A 13,883-nucleotide genomic window follows, 5' to 3' on the forward strand; every position below is an offset into this window, starting at 1 on the left:
TGGCTGCTGCACGTTGGACCAGTTGGAGCTTCCGGGCCGTCTTCAAAGGCAACCCCACGTAGAGAGCGTTGCAGTAGTCTAAACATCTGTTTGGTTTGCATAGTCTCTTAAATCCTTCCAAGTGTACATATGTTTCTGCGTATCAGTAGCGAGTACAGAGCTTTGCCCTACAAATGGCAACGAAGCGCCTTGTGTTTTCAAACCCGTTCCTGGAAGCAGTCAGTTACTATGGAAAGATATTTGAGGTGAGAAGGAATGTTTTTCAACTAAGTGGGGCCCTAATTAAAAAGCAGGAAGATGACTTCTTGCTTCTGATTTATTGCTAAAAGATTTATACTCATGTTTTTTTCCCTGACAGCATTAAGCACCATTAGATATTTGTCTGGGGTAAAATATCTAATAGGTCATTAGGGGATAGAGATATTAATTGGAATAATTTACACTTTCCTCCTCTAGGAGACTGTGGCATTTAGCAATGTAAGTACATTCTATTTATATATGAATGCTGCAAAGCGTAGTCAATTAACAGTGCAATTGTATATATTTCTCCTTGGAAGTAAGCCCCAAAGAAGTAAGTACATTCTATTTATATATTAATGTACGGTCAATTGGCTCTGCAATTGTAAATTGGTAGGTCTTGCTGTCATAAAACTATCTCGAGGTGCATCTACACTGCAGAATTAATCCATTTTGATACCTATTTAACCCCAAGGGCTCAATGGCATCATGGGGTTTATAGTTTGGTAACGAACCAGCACTCTTTTCCTTAAGCAGAGGATGTTTAAATCTATAGCATAGAAAAGCAACACACTCAGATATTTTTGGAAAATGGAAATCTCCAGAACCTTTATGGAGATTTTCTGATCTTTGGCGAGGGATGACCTTGTTAAAAGTCACAACTTTTTCAAAAATGATGCCATAACCTCTTGGTAAAAGCATGACCCGTTAGAGTCATAACCTTTCAGGAAAATGGCATTTCATGTCCAGGGTGGAAAAAAGAACTCTTGTCTGTTTGAGGCAAGTGTGAAGGTTGCAATTGGCCACCTTCATTAGCATTTAATGGTCCCCCCAGGCGGGAAGCAGGCAAGCTGTGAAGCTGTAAGGCCATTCAGTGCTAATCAATGTGGCCAATTGCAACATTCACACAGAAAATAGTTCTTTCTCCCATCCTGGACATCATTCCACAGATATATAAACCTCACTTGCCTAGTTTCCAACAGATCCATCAACCTCGGAGGATGCAGTACGTGTGAAAAATATCCTGGAGTCCTCGTGGACAACAAGTTAAACATGAGCCAACAATGTGATGTGGCGGCAAAAAAAGCCAATGGGATTTTGGCCTGCATCAATAGGAGCATAGTGTCTAGATCTAAGGAAGTAATGCTACCCCTCTATTCTGCCTTGGTTAGACCACACCTGGAATACTGTGTCCAATTCTGGGCACCACAATTCAAGAGAGATATTGACAAGCTGGAATGTGTCCAGAGAAGAGCGACTAAAATGATAAAACGTCTGGAGAACAAGCCCTATGAGGAGTGGCTTAAGGAGCTGGGCATGTTTAGCCTGAAGAAGAGAAGGATGAGAGGGGATATGATAGCCATGTATAAATATGTGAGAGGAAGCCACAGGGAGGAGGGAGCAAGCTTGTTTTCTGCTTCCCTGGAGACTAGGACGCGGAACAATGGCTTCAAACTACAAGAGAGGAAATTCCATCTGAACATGAGGAAGAACTTCCTGAGAGAGCCATTCAGCAGTGGAACTCTCTGCCCCGGAGTGTGGTGGAGGCTCCTTCTTTGGAAGCTTTTAAACAGAGGCTGTCAGGGGTGATTCCTGCTTCTTGGCAGGGGGCTGGACTGGATGGCCCATGAGGTCTCTTCCAACTCTTCGATTCTATGATTCTATGCCTGCCATAGATGTGGGTGAAATGTCAGGAGAGAATATTTCTGGAACATGGCCATACAGCCATACAGAAAAAACAACAACAACCAAAAACAACTGTCAATAAGCCTTCGACAACACATTAAATGAAAAGTTTTCATGAATACATTGTGTCCGCATACATTTTGTCTTTACAATTTGTGTGCATGTTCGGTATCTTTGCAGGTTGCAAGATAATACATTTATCATTATTTATTATCCGTTATAAGGGGTAGGTTTAACCTGGTTTGCAAGTAAAACTGAGTTAATACACCATGAAAGGTGCGCAATCGGTCATACAAGCTGTTTTATTTTTGCAGCAACACAAACTGAAAATTAGGAAGAAATTGAGTACTTGATTATACTTTGCAAAAGAGGTGGGTCCTGACAAAGCCATACAATCTGCAATATATGTGTATACACATATACGTATGCAGAAGGAGGGAGGAATCATCACAGTCTGTGCAATTAAAAAAAACCAATTACAATCTGAACAGAATTAAAATCTGTACAGAATAATCACAATTATAAAAATCATCCAGAGAAAATGAAAAAAACAACCAAAAACAACTGTCAATACACACACAAAACAGACCAAAAAAAACTCCTACGGCAGTTTCTCAGCCTTCCTATTGCTTAATGCAGTTCCTCATGTCGTAATGACCTTTAACTATACAATTATTTTCGTTGCTGCTTCATAACTGTAGTTTTGCTACTGTTATGAATTGTAATGTAAACATCTGATACGCAGGATGTATTTTCATTCACTGGACCAAATTTGGCAAAAATACCCAATATGTCCAAATTTGAATACTTGTGGGGTTGGGGGAGATCGATTTTGTCATTTGGAAGTTGTAGTTGCTGGGATTTGTGGTTCATCTACAATCAAAGAGCATTCTGAACTCCACCAACAATGGAATTGAACCAAACTTGGCACACAGAACTCCACCATGACTAACAGAAAATACTGGGAGGGTTTGGTGGTCATTGGCCTTGAGTTTTGGAGTTGTAGTTCACCTACATCCAGAGAGCATTGTGGACTCAAACAATGATGTATCTGGTCCAAACTTGGCACAAATACTCAATATGTCCAAATGTGAACACTGGCAGGGTTTGGGGAAAATAGACCTTAACATTTGGGAGTTGTAGTTGCTGGGATTTATAGTTCACCTTCAATCAAACAGCACAAGAACAGAATTGGGCCAAACTTCCCACACAGAACCCCATGACCAACAAAAAATATTGATGGTCTTTGGCGACTCCTCTGACACCCCCTCGCGACACCCCCAGGTTGAGAAATGCTGCCCTACAATATAATAAAGAACAACAAACTGACCAATATGTATAGTCAAAATATTAAAATGTGATGTTAAAAAAGAAAGAAAACAAGCGTGGGAAAACTCAATGGAGACTTTAGGTGCTGAGTTTGTCATTCTGAAAAGGCTAGGGTTTGAATTGCTGTGAGTCGAACCATGTTAATACTGCATGAATGCCTGCTTCTTTTTTTTCCTGAAAGCCTCCTTATTTTTTTGCACTTCCTTGACCTGGAATATTGAATCGGGCTGCTATAGATGAGGGAGAAATAGAATCATAGAATCATAGAATCATAGAATCAAAGAGTTGGAAGAGACCTCATGGGCCATCCAGTCCAACCCCATTCTGCCAAGAAGCAGGAATATTGCATTCAAATCACCCCTGACAAATGGCCATCCAGCCTCTGCTTAAAAGCTTCCAAAGAAGGAGCCTCCACCACACTCCGGGGCAGAGAGTTCCACTGCTGAACGGCTCTCACAGTCAGGAAGTTCTTCCTCATGTTCAGATGGAATCTCCTCTCTTGTAGTTTGAAGCCATTGTTCCGCGTCCTAGACTCCAAGGAAGCAGAAAACAAGCTTGCTCCCTCCTCCCTGTGGCTTCCTCTCACATATTTATACATGGCTATCATATCTCCTCTCAGCCTTCTCTTCTTCAGGCTAAACATGCCCAGTTCCCTAAGCCGCTTCTCGTAGGGCTTGTTCTCCAGACCCTTGATCATTTTAGTTGCCCTCCTCTGGACACATTCCAGCTTGTCAATATCTCTCTTGAATTGTGGTGCCCAGAATTGGACACAATATTCCAGATGTGGTCTAACCAAGGCAGAATAGAGGGGTAGCATTACTTCCTTAGATCTAGACACTATGCTCCTATTGACGCAGGCCAAAATCCCATTGGCTTTTTTGCCGCCACATCACATTGTTGGCTCATGTTTAACTTGTTGTCCACGAGGACTCCAAGATCTTTTTCACACGTACTACTCTCGAGCCAGGCATTGTCCCCCATTCTGTATCTTTGCATTTCATTTTTTCTGCCAAAGTGGAGTATCTTGCATTTGTCACTGTTGAACTTCATTTTGTGCCTGCTTTGTTTTTTCCTGAAAGCCTCCTTAATTTTTTTTTTTTTTGCACTTCCTTGACCTGGAATATTGAATCGGGCCACTATAGATGAGGGAGAAATGTTGATCTAGTTTCCCCTTGAAGCATTTCCCAAAAAATTGTGAACTTCTCCACATTCCAAACCCAAAGGGCCGGGCGTATTGAAACACCAAACTGACATTTTGGAAATGTGTCCCTTTTCGAAACCGGCATTCGTCCCTTTGTGTGCGGGCCTTCTTTGGCGCAAACACGGCCAGCTTGTTCTGCTGTGCTCTAATGCTATTATCCTCCCGAAATTAAATATCAAGCCCAAACCTATAATGTGGCGCAGGGTGGGAATTGGGGTTAGATATTCCTGGGTAGCGCTACCTTCCATTTCAGTCGAAGCATTTAATTACGATTGGTATGTTAGTGCCCACCGGAGCATAACAAATTGTCATTATGTTATTCTGCCGAGTCTAATTTAATTGGCAAGTTGTCACAAAAGCAATTATCCGTCATTTATTTTGTTGCCATAACCACGTCTTAGCGAGCACCTGCTGTCGGTGCCGAGGGGGAAAGATGGCTCCCCAAGTCCCCTTGGCCCTTTCCTCTTTCTCCGGCGCAAAAGGCATCGGCTTCCTTTTCTTCCTTTATGGTGTGCAAGGAGGATTTTAATCTATTATACATATATATAGAGAGAAAGAGATTATTTTGCTTCACATTTGCAATACTGGGATTCTCTGCACAAGACCCTTTGGAGGGGCTGAATTGCGTGCAAGAATCACAACATGATTCTTCATCCCAAGGGAAGCATGTTGTTTGAAAGATAGGAAATGGAGAGTAGAAAGTAGGAAATAGGAAGTAGAGAGGAGGACATAGGATGAAAAAGGAAATAGTGAGGAAATAGGAAACTGCTTGCAAGAGTCACAAAATAGGAAGTTAAAAATAGAAGTTGTAAGGAGGAAACAGGGAATAGTGAGAAGGAAATAGGAAATAATGAGGAAATAGGAAATTGCATGTGAGAGTCACAAAATGGGAGGTTAAAATTTAATTGTGAATTGAGGAGGAAACAGGGTTGTGAGGAGGAAATAGGAAATAGTGAGATTGAAACAGGAAATAATGAGGAAAAAGGAAATGATTGCATGTAAAAGTTACAAAATGGACGTTCAAAAACAGGAAATAGGAAATGAGGAAATAAGAAATAGTGATGAGGAAATTGGAAACTGCATGTGACAGTCACAAAATGGGAGGTTCAAAATAGAAAGTTGTGAGGAGGAAAAGGGAGATAGTAAGGAGTGAATAGGAAATAGTGAGGAAGAAATAGGAAACTGCATGTGAGAGTCACAAAATGGGAGGTTCAAAAATAGGAAGTTATGAGGAGGAAAAAGGGAATAGTGAGGAGTTAATAGGAAATAGTGAAGAGGAAATAGGAAATGGGGAAATAAGAAATAGTGAGGAGGAAATAGGGAACTGCATGTGAGAGTCACAAAATGGGAGGTTCAAAAATAGGAAGTTGTGAGGAGGAAAAAGGGAATAGTGAGGAGTGAATAGGAAATAGTGAGGAGGAAATAGGAAATGGGGAAATAAGAAATAGCGAGGAGGAAATAGGGAACTGCATGTGAGAGTCACAAAATGGGAGGTTCAAAAATAGGAAGTTGTGAGGAGGAAAAAGGAAATAGTGAGGAGTGAATAGGAAATAGTGAGGAGGAAATAGGAAATGGGGAAATAAGAAATAGCGAGGAGGAAATAGGGAACTGCATGTGAGAGTCACAAAATGGGAGGTTCAAAAATAGGAAGTTGTGAGGAGGAAAAAGGAAATAGTGAGGAGTGAATAGGAAATAGTGAGGAGGAAATAGGAAATGGGGAAATAAGAAATAGCGAGGAGGAAATAGGGAACTGCATGTGAGAGTCACAAAATGGGAGGTTCAAAAATAGGAAGTTGTGAGGAGGAAAAAGGAAATAGTGAGGAGTGAATAGGAAATAGTGAGGAGGAAATAGGAAATGGGGAAATAAGAAATAGCGAGGAGGAAATAGGGAACTGCATGTGAGAGTCACAAAATGGGAGGTTCAAAAATAGGAACTTGTGAGGAGAAAACAGGAAGTTGTGAGGAGGAAATAAGAAACAATGGAGTGTGAGAGTTACAAAATGGAGGTTCAAATAATAGGAAGTTGTGAGGAGATAATAAGTGAGGAAGAAATAGGAAATAGTGAGGGGGAAATGAAGCTGAACTGTGTGTGAGAGTCACAAAATGGAGGTTCGAAAATATGACGTTGTGAGGAGACAGTAGGAAGCTGAGAGGAAAAGTAAGAAATAGTGAGAAAATAGGAAATAGTGAGGAGGAAATAGGAAACAACATCTTACTGCCAACAGAAAGGAAGAAACCATGAAAATGAACAAGATCTGGCTACCAGTATTTAAAAAACTCTAAAATCATAACAATAAATAAAGAACAACGCTCAAAAACAGACGAATTCCAGACAAGAAACAATCATGGCCAGCTAATCACCTCCCAACAAAGGATTCCCCCCAGGCAGTAAGAAGCCAGATTTTGAAACTGGTGGGCCATTGAATGCTAATCAAGGTGGCCAATGGCAATATTCACACCTGCCTCCAATAGACAAAAGTTCTTTCTCTCACCCTGGACATTCCACAGATACTGTATATACTCGAGTATAAGCCCAGTTTTTCAGCCCCTTTTTTAGGCTGGAAAAGCTTCCCTCGGCTTATACTCGAGCCAAGGTTATGTATTATTTCCCTCTGTTATTAGCATTATTTTTATTATATTTATTTTATTATTCTATTATTATTTTTATTACATTTATTATTTTCCTCTATTATTATTGATACTACATTTACATTATTTTGCTCTATTATTTTTATTACATTTATTATTTTTACTCTTATTGTTATTTACTTTACTTACTTAGGCGATCCTTCGTTGGATGAGTAAGATGGTCTTCCTTGATGACTATCTTTGTGGGTTTGTAGGTGGCTGTGGAGCCCTATTCTTGACCCGCATCTTCTCCCACAGTGAAGGCATTGGTTTCCAGGTGGAAGGCGGTCCCGGTCGGGGTTGGCTTGACGCGCCTTCCTCCTGGCACGTTTCTCTCTTTCACCCTCCACTCGTGCCTCCTCGAATTCTGCAGCACTGCTGATCACAGCTGACCTCCAGCTGGAGCGCTCAAGGGCCAGGGCTTCCCAGTTCTCAGTGTCTATGCCAGAGTTTTTAAGGTTGGCTTTGAGCCCGTCTTTAAATCTCTTTTCCTGTCCACCAACATTCTGTTTTCCGTTCTTAAGTTCAGAGTAGAGCAACTGCTTTGGGAGACGGTGGTCAGGCATCCGGACAACGTGGCCGGTCCAGCGGAGTTGATGGCAGAGGACCATCGCTTCAATGCTGGTGGTCTTTGCTTCTTCCAGCACGCTGACGTTTGTCCGCTTGTCTTCCCAAGAGATTTGCAGGATTTTCCGGAGGCAGCGCTGATGGAATCGTCCCAGGAGTTGCATGTGACGTCTGTAGACAGTCCACGTCTCACAGGCATAGAGCAGGGTTGGGAGGACAATAGCTTTATAGACAAGCACCTTGGTATCCCTACGGACACTCTCTGCTTCATTCGGGAAAATGCTGCACTCGCAGAGCTCAGGCGGTGTTGTATTTCGGTGTCGATGTTGACTTTGGTGGAGAGGTGGCTGCCAAGGTAGTGGAAATGGTCAATATTTTCTAATGTTACACCATTAAGTTGTATCTCTGGCATTGGGGAGGGGATGGCTGGTGACTGCTGGAAGAGCACTTTGGTTTTCTTGATGTTCAGTGACAGGCCAAGCTTCGTGTATGCTTCTGCGAAGGTGTTTAGAGTGGCTTGTAGATCTTCTTCTGAATGCGCACAGACGACATTGTCATCAGCATACTGGAGTTCTATAACAGATGTTGTTGTAACCTTGGTTATGGCTTTCAGTCTGCTGAGGTTAAACAGCTTGCCATCTGTCCGATAGATGATTTCCACTCTGGTGGGAAGCTTCCCGTCAACAAGGTGAAGTATCAGAGCGATGAAGATGGAGAATAAAGTTGGGGCAATTACACATCCCTGTTTGACACCCGATTCCACCTTAAATGGGTCACTTTGGGAGCCATTGCTGTCCAATTCTGTTGCCATCATGTCATCATGGAGGAGCCACAGGATGTTCACAAATTTGCTTGGGCGCCCAATTTTTTGGAGGATGGTCCAGAGAGCGCTGCGATTCACTGTGTCGAATGCCTTTTGCAAGGTCGATGAATGCCATGTACATTATTGTTATTATTACATTTATTATTTTGATCTATTATTATTGGAAGGATACGTAAGAACATTTACATTGAAGGAGACTAGAATAATGTTTTAATCATAGTTGGACAGTCTTAATTTACAGCTTTACGTAAATATTCAAAAACATTGAACCTCTTGATGCCTCAATTAATGTAATTTTATTGGTATCTATTTTTATTTTGAAATTGACCAGTAGCAGCTCAAGTCAATACATGTCCCCAGTTTTTGTGGAAAAATTAGGTGCCTCAGCTTATATTCAGGTCGGCTTATACTCGAGTATATCTATATATATAAAAATGGAAAGGGCGTTCAACGGGACAGCAAAACGTGAACACCCCCCCCCCCCCGGCGAAAACTCACCAAATTTGCCGTGCACATACCTCAACCCACAAGGTATGCACAACGCGAATCAAAATTCCAAACAACATTTCAACAAACTCACAATTACAAAAACCAACTGAGCATGCGCAGTGCCCAGGGGAGGAAGTACACACGCAATACACTCTGGAAACTGTAGTTCTAGAACACGGCCTACCCGCTGACGCTGAAGCCCCGGCCTGGGAGTTGGAGCTCGGCCGGCTGTGCTCGCTGGGGGCCAGGATGCTGCGCGACCTGCGGAGGCTGCCCGGGAGGCCCCCGCTGTGCGCCTTCCTGGCCCGGCTGGGAGAGGCCGCGGCCTGGCTCTGCCAAGGACAGCCCATCGGCCACTGCAACGCCTGGCCCAGGCCGCCCCCACACACTGCCGTCTGGCTCCGCCATCGGTGAGGAAGGGGAAGGAGGGAAGGAAGCGGGAGAGGGAAGGAAGGACGGAAATGAGGGGAAGGGGTGTGAATAGCAAGGAAGGAAAGAAAGAAAGAAGAAAAGTGGGAAGGGGAAGGGAAGGTGTAGGAAGGAAGGAAGGAAGGAAGGAAGGAAGGAAGGAAGGAAGGAAGGAGAAGTTGAGAAGGTATATGAAACAAGAAAGGAAGAAAAGAAAGAAGAAAGGGAGAGAAGGAGGATGGGAAAGAAGGGAGGAAGGAAGGAAGGAAGGAAGGAAGGAAGGAAGGAAGGAAGAAGAAAGGAGGGAAGGGAAGCTGTATGAAGGAAGTAAGGAAGGAGACGTTGAGAAGGTATATGAAAGAAGAAAGGAAGGAAAGAAAGAAGAAAGGGAGAGAAGGAGGATGGGAAAGAACGGAGAAAGGAAGGAAGGAAGGGAAGGTGTATGAAGGAAGGAAGGAGAAGTTGAGAAGGTATATGAAAGAAGAAAGGTAGGAAAGAAAGAATACAGAGAGAGAATGAGGATGGGAAAGAAGGGAGAAAGGAAGGAAGGAGGAAAGGAAAGAAAGATAGAAAAGAAGAAGAAAGGGAAGGGGAAGGGAAGGTGTCAAAAGGAAGGAAGGAAGGAAGGAAGGAAGGAAGGAAGGAAGGAAGGAAGGAAGGAAGGGGAATTTGGGAAGGGGAAGAGAGGAAAAAAAGCGAAGGAAGAAGAAAAAGGGAGGGAAGAAAAGAAAGAAAGAAAAGGAAGTCTGGAAGTTAAGAGCGAAGGAAGGAAGGAAAGAGAGAGAGGGAAGAAAGGAGAGAAAGAGGAAGGAAAATAAAAAGAGAGGAGGAAGGAAAGAGGAAGAGAAGGAAGGAGGAGAGAAGGAAAGAAAAAAGGGAAGGGAGGAAAGACGGAGCAAAGGAAGAAGAGAAAGAAGGAGAGAAAGAGGGAGGGAAGGAAAGAAATAAAGAGAAGGAAGGATGGAAGCAAAAAGCTAAGGAAGGAAGTAAACAGGTAGAGAAGGAAGAAAGGAAAGAAGAAAAGGAAATGAAGGAAGGAGTGAAAGAAGGAGAGAAAGAGGGAGAGTAGGTTGGCCACAGCAACGCGTGGCAGGTAAAGCTAGTACGGTATGTAAGTAAACCCCTTTTCCTAGTTTCCAACAGACCCCACAACCTCTGAGGATGCATGCCATAGATGCAGACGAAACGTCAGGAGAAAACATGGCCAGGCAGGCTGAAGAGCTCACCACAACCCAGTGATTCTGGCCATGAAAGCTTTTGACAATACAAAATTCCCCGGCTTTCCATCTTCCCTCTCTCTGTCTCTTTTTTTCTTCCATTATTTCAAATCTGATTATTTTCTAAACCGAGGAGATTGCCTAAGACCACGATTTGTTCATCAGACACGCATTGGGGCGATATGATTCAGAACTGGCGGCGAGCGAGGCAGGGACACCAAATCAGGATAATGCATTCCTCTCCTCCAGACACCAGCCCTCCTGCTGGAAAATCTGCCCAGCGCCGTCCCTGCAGAGAAGTTTAATTGTTTGGCTGGGGCCAGGCCTCTTTCGTGCCCCCTTTCAGGCGGGAGCGCTTCCTTTCCCAAAGAGCAGCTGCTGTTGTGAGCCATAATCTCCAAACTTCAATCCCCAAACATCATACTCTTCCACTGGGTTTGTATTTCGGTGCTAGGAAGCTTCGGCTCCAATCTTCACAGCCATATATAATTCAGAGTCACCATGATGTTTAACTGCATACAGATGGGACGTTAGGCTGGTTGAGAAGTCCTAGATTTTGTCGAAGGCTTTCATGTCCGGAACCATTGGGTTGCTGTGAGTATTGCCATATTCCAGAAGCATTTTGCCCACATCTATGGCAGGCATTTATTTATTTATTTATTTTATTTAAAGTTTTATATACCGAGCTTCTCACCTCATAAGAGGGACACAGCCATAAAAAAACATACAATCGGTAAAATATCAAAATACACATTACAATAAAACATTTAAAAAGCACATATATTTAAAACTACAGTGGTCAGTCGTCATACTAAAATCGAATATACACCGTCTTCCATCCAAATCATTGTCTCATTCTTCGGAAGCCTGTCTCCATATCCATGACTTCACCTGTTTCCTGAATGTCAGGATTGTTGGGGCGGTTCTAACCTCTGGCGGGAGAGAGTTCCAGAGTCGCGGGGCCACCACCGAGAAGGCCCTGTCCCTTGTCCCCACCAGCCATGCTTGTGAGGCCGGTGGGACCGACAGCAGGGCCCCTCCAGATGATCTTAGTAATCTTGATGGTTCGTATGGAAGAATACGTTCGGAGAGGTAAACCGGGCCAGAGTCGTTTAGGGCTTTATAGGTTAACACCAGCACTTTGAATTGTGCTCGGAAGCTAATTGGCAGCCAGTGGAGCTGGTGTAACAGCGGAGTGGTGTGCTCCCTGTACCCAGCACCCGTTAGTAGTCTGGCTGCCGCACGTTGTACTTGCTGCAGCTTCCGGGCAGTCTTCAGAGGTAACCCCACGTAGAGAGCATTGCAGTAGTCTAAACGGAATGTAACCAAAGCGTGGACTACCGTGGCCAAGTCAGCCTTCCCAAGGTACGGGTGCAGCTGGCGCACAAGTTTTAGTTGTGCAAAAGCTCCCCTGACTACCGCCGAGACCTGGGGTTCCAGGCTCAGCGATGAGTCCAGGAGAACTCCCAGACTGCGAACCTGCGCCTTTAGTGGGAGTGTGACCCCGTCCAGCACAGGCTGTAACCCCGTACCTTGTTCGGTCTTACGACTGACCAGGAGTACCTCTGTCTTGTCTGGATTTAGTTTCAATCTGTTGTCCCTCATCCAGTCCGTGACAGCGGCCAAGCACCGGTTCAGGACCTGAACAGCCTCCTTAGTAGCAGGTGAAAAGGAGTGATAGAGTTGGACATCATCTGCGTACAGATGACACCGAACCCCGAAACTCAGAGGTTGAGAGGTCTGTTGGAAACTAGGCAAGTGGGGTTTATGTATCTGTGGAATAATGCCCAGGGTAGGAGAAAGAACTCTTATCTGTCGGAGGCAAGAGCAAATGCTGCAGTTGGCCACCTTGATTTTCATTGAATGACCTTGCAGCTTTAAAGCCTGGCTGCTTCCTAACTGGGAGGTGCTAGCTGGCCCTGTTTGAAAAAGACAAAGATCCACCCAGAGGGAAAGTTCCAGACAGGAAACAATCAGGGTCAGCTAAAACCTCTAACTCAGCGTTTCTCAACCTGGGGATCGGGACCCCTGGAGGGGTCGCGAGGGGGTGTCAGAGGGGTCGCCAAAGACACAGTATTTTCTGTTAGTCATGGGGGTTCTGTGTGGGAAGTTTGACCTAAATTCTAACCTTGGTGGGGAATGCTCTTTGTAGGTGAACTATAAATCCCAGCAATTCCAACTCCCAAATGTCAAGGTCTATTTTCCCCAAACTCCAGCAGAGTTCACATTTGGGCATATTGATTGCCATGCCAAATTTGGTCCAAATCCATCATTGTTTGAGTCCACAGTGCTCTCGGGATGTAGGTGAACTACAACTCCCAAACTCAAGCCCATCAAACCCTTCCAGTATTTTCTGTTGGTCACGAGAATTCTGTGTGCCAAGTTTGGTTCAGTTCCATCATTGGTGGAGTTTGGAATGCTCTTTGATTGTAGGTGAACTACAAATCCCAGCAACTACAACTCCCAAATGACAAAATCAATCCCCCACCCAACGCCACCAGTATTCAAATTTGGATATATTGGTTCAATTCCATCATTGGTGGAGTTTGGAATGTTCTTTGATTGTTGGGGAACTATAAATTCCAGCAACTACAACTCCCAAATGACAAAATCAATCCCTCACCCAACGCTACCAGTGTTCAAATTTGGGTGTATCAGTTCAATTCCATCATTGGTGGAGTTTGGAATGCTCTTTGATTGTAGGTGAACTACAAATCCCAGCAGCTACAACTCCCAAATGACAAAATCAATCCCCCACCCAACGCTACCAGTGTTCAAATTTGGGCATATCAGTTCAATTCCATCATTGGTGGAGTTTGGAATGCTCTTTGATTGTAGGTGAACTACAAATCCCAGCAGCTACAACTCCCAAATGACAAAATCAATCCCCCACCCAACGCCACCAGTGTTCAAATTTGGGTGTATTGGGTATTTGTGCCAAATTTGGTCCAGTGAATAAAAATACATCCTGCATTTCAGATATTTAAATTATGCTTCATAACAGGAGCAAAACTACAGTTGTAAAGTTGTCATGAAAATAATTTGCTGGTTGGGGATCACCACAACATGAGGAACGGTGTTAAGGGTCATGGCATTAGGGAGGTTGAGAACCACTGCTCTAACTTAAGGATCCTCTAGCCAGCAACCAGCCATGCTTTGAAGCTGCAAGGCCATTCAGTGCTAATCAAGTTGTCCATTTGTAACATTCACACTTGTCTCCATGTGCCGTCCGCCCAGACACTATGAAAAATAAAACTTCGACGTGCTTCCTCTGTTGCTGAGCGAACTGCAGTTGGCT

The sequence above is a fragment of the Anolis sagrei genome, chromosome 11 (assembly GCF_037176765.1).
Source record: "Anolis sagrei isolate rAnoSag1 chromosome 11, rAnoSag1.mat, whole genome shotgun sequence".
Lineage (NCBI taxonomy): Eukaryota > Metazoa > Chordata > Lepidosauria > Squamata > Dactyloidae > Anolis > Anolis sagrei.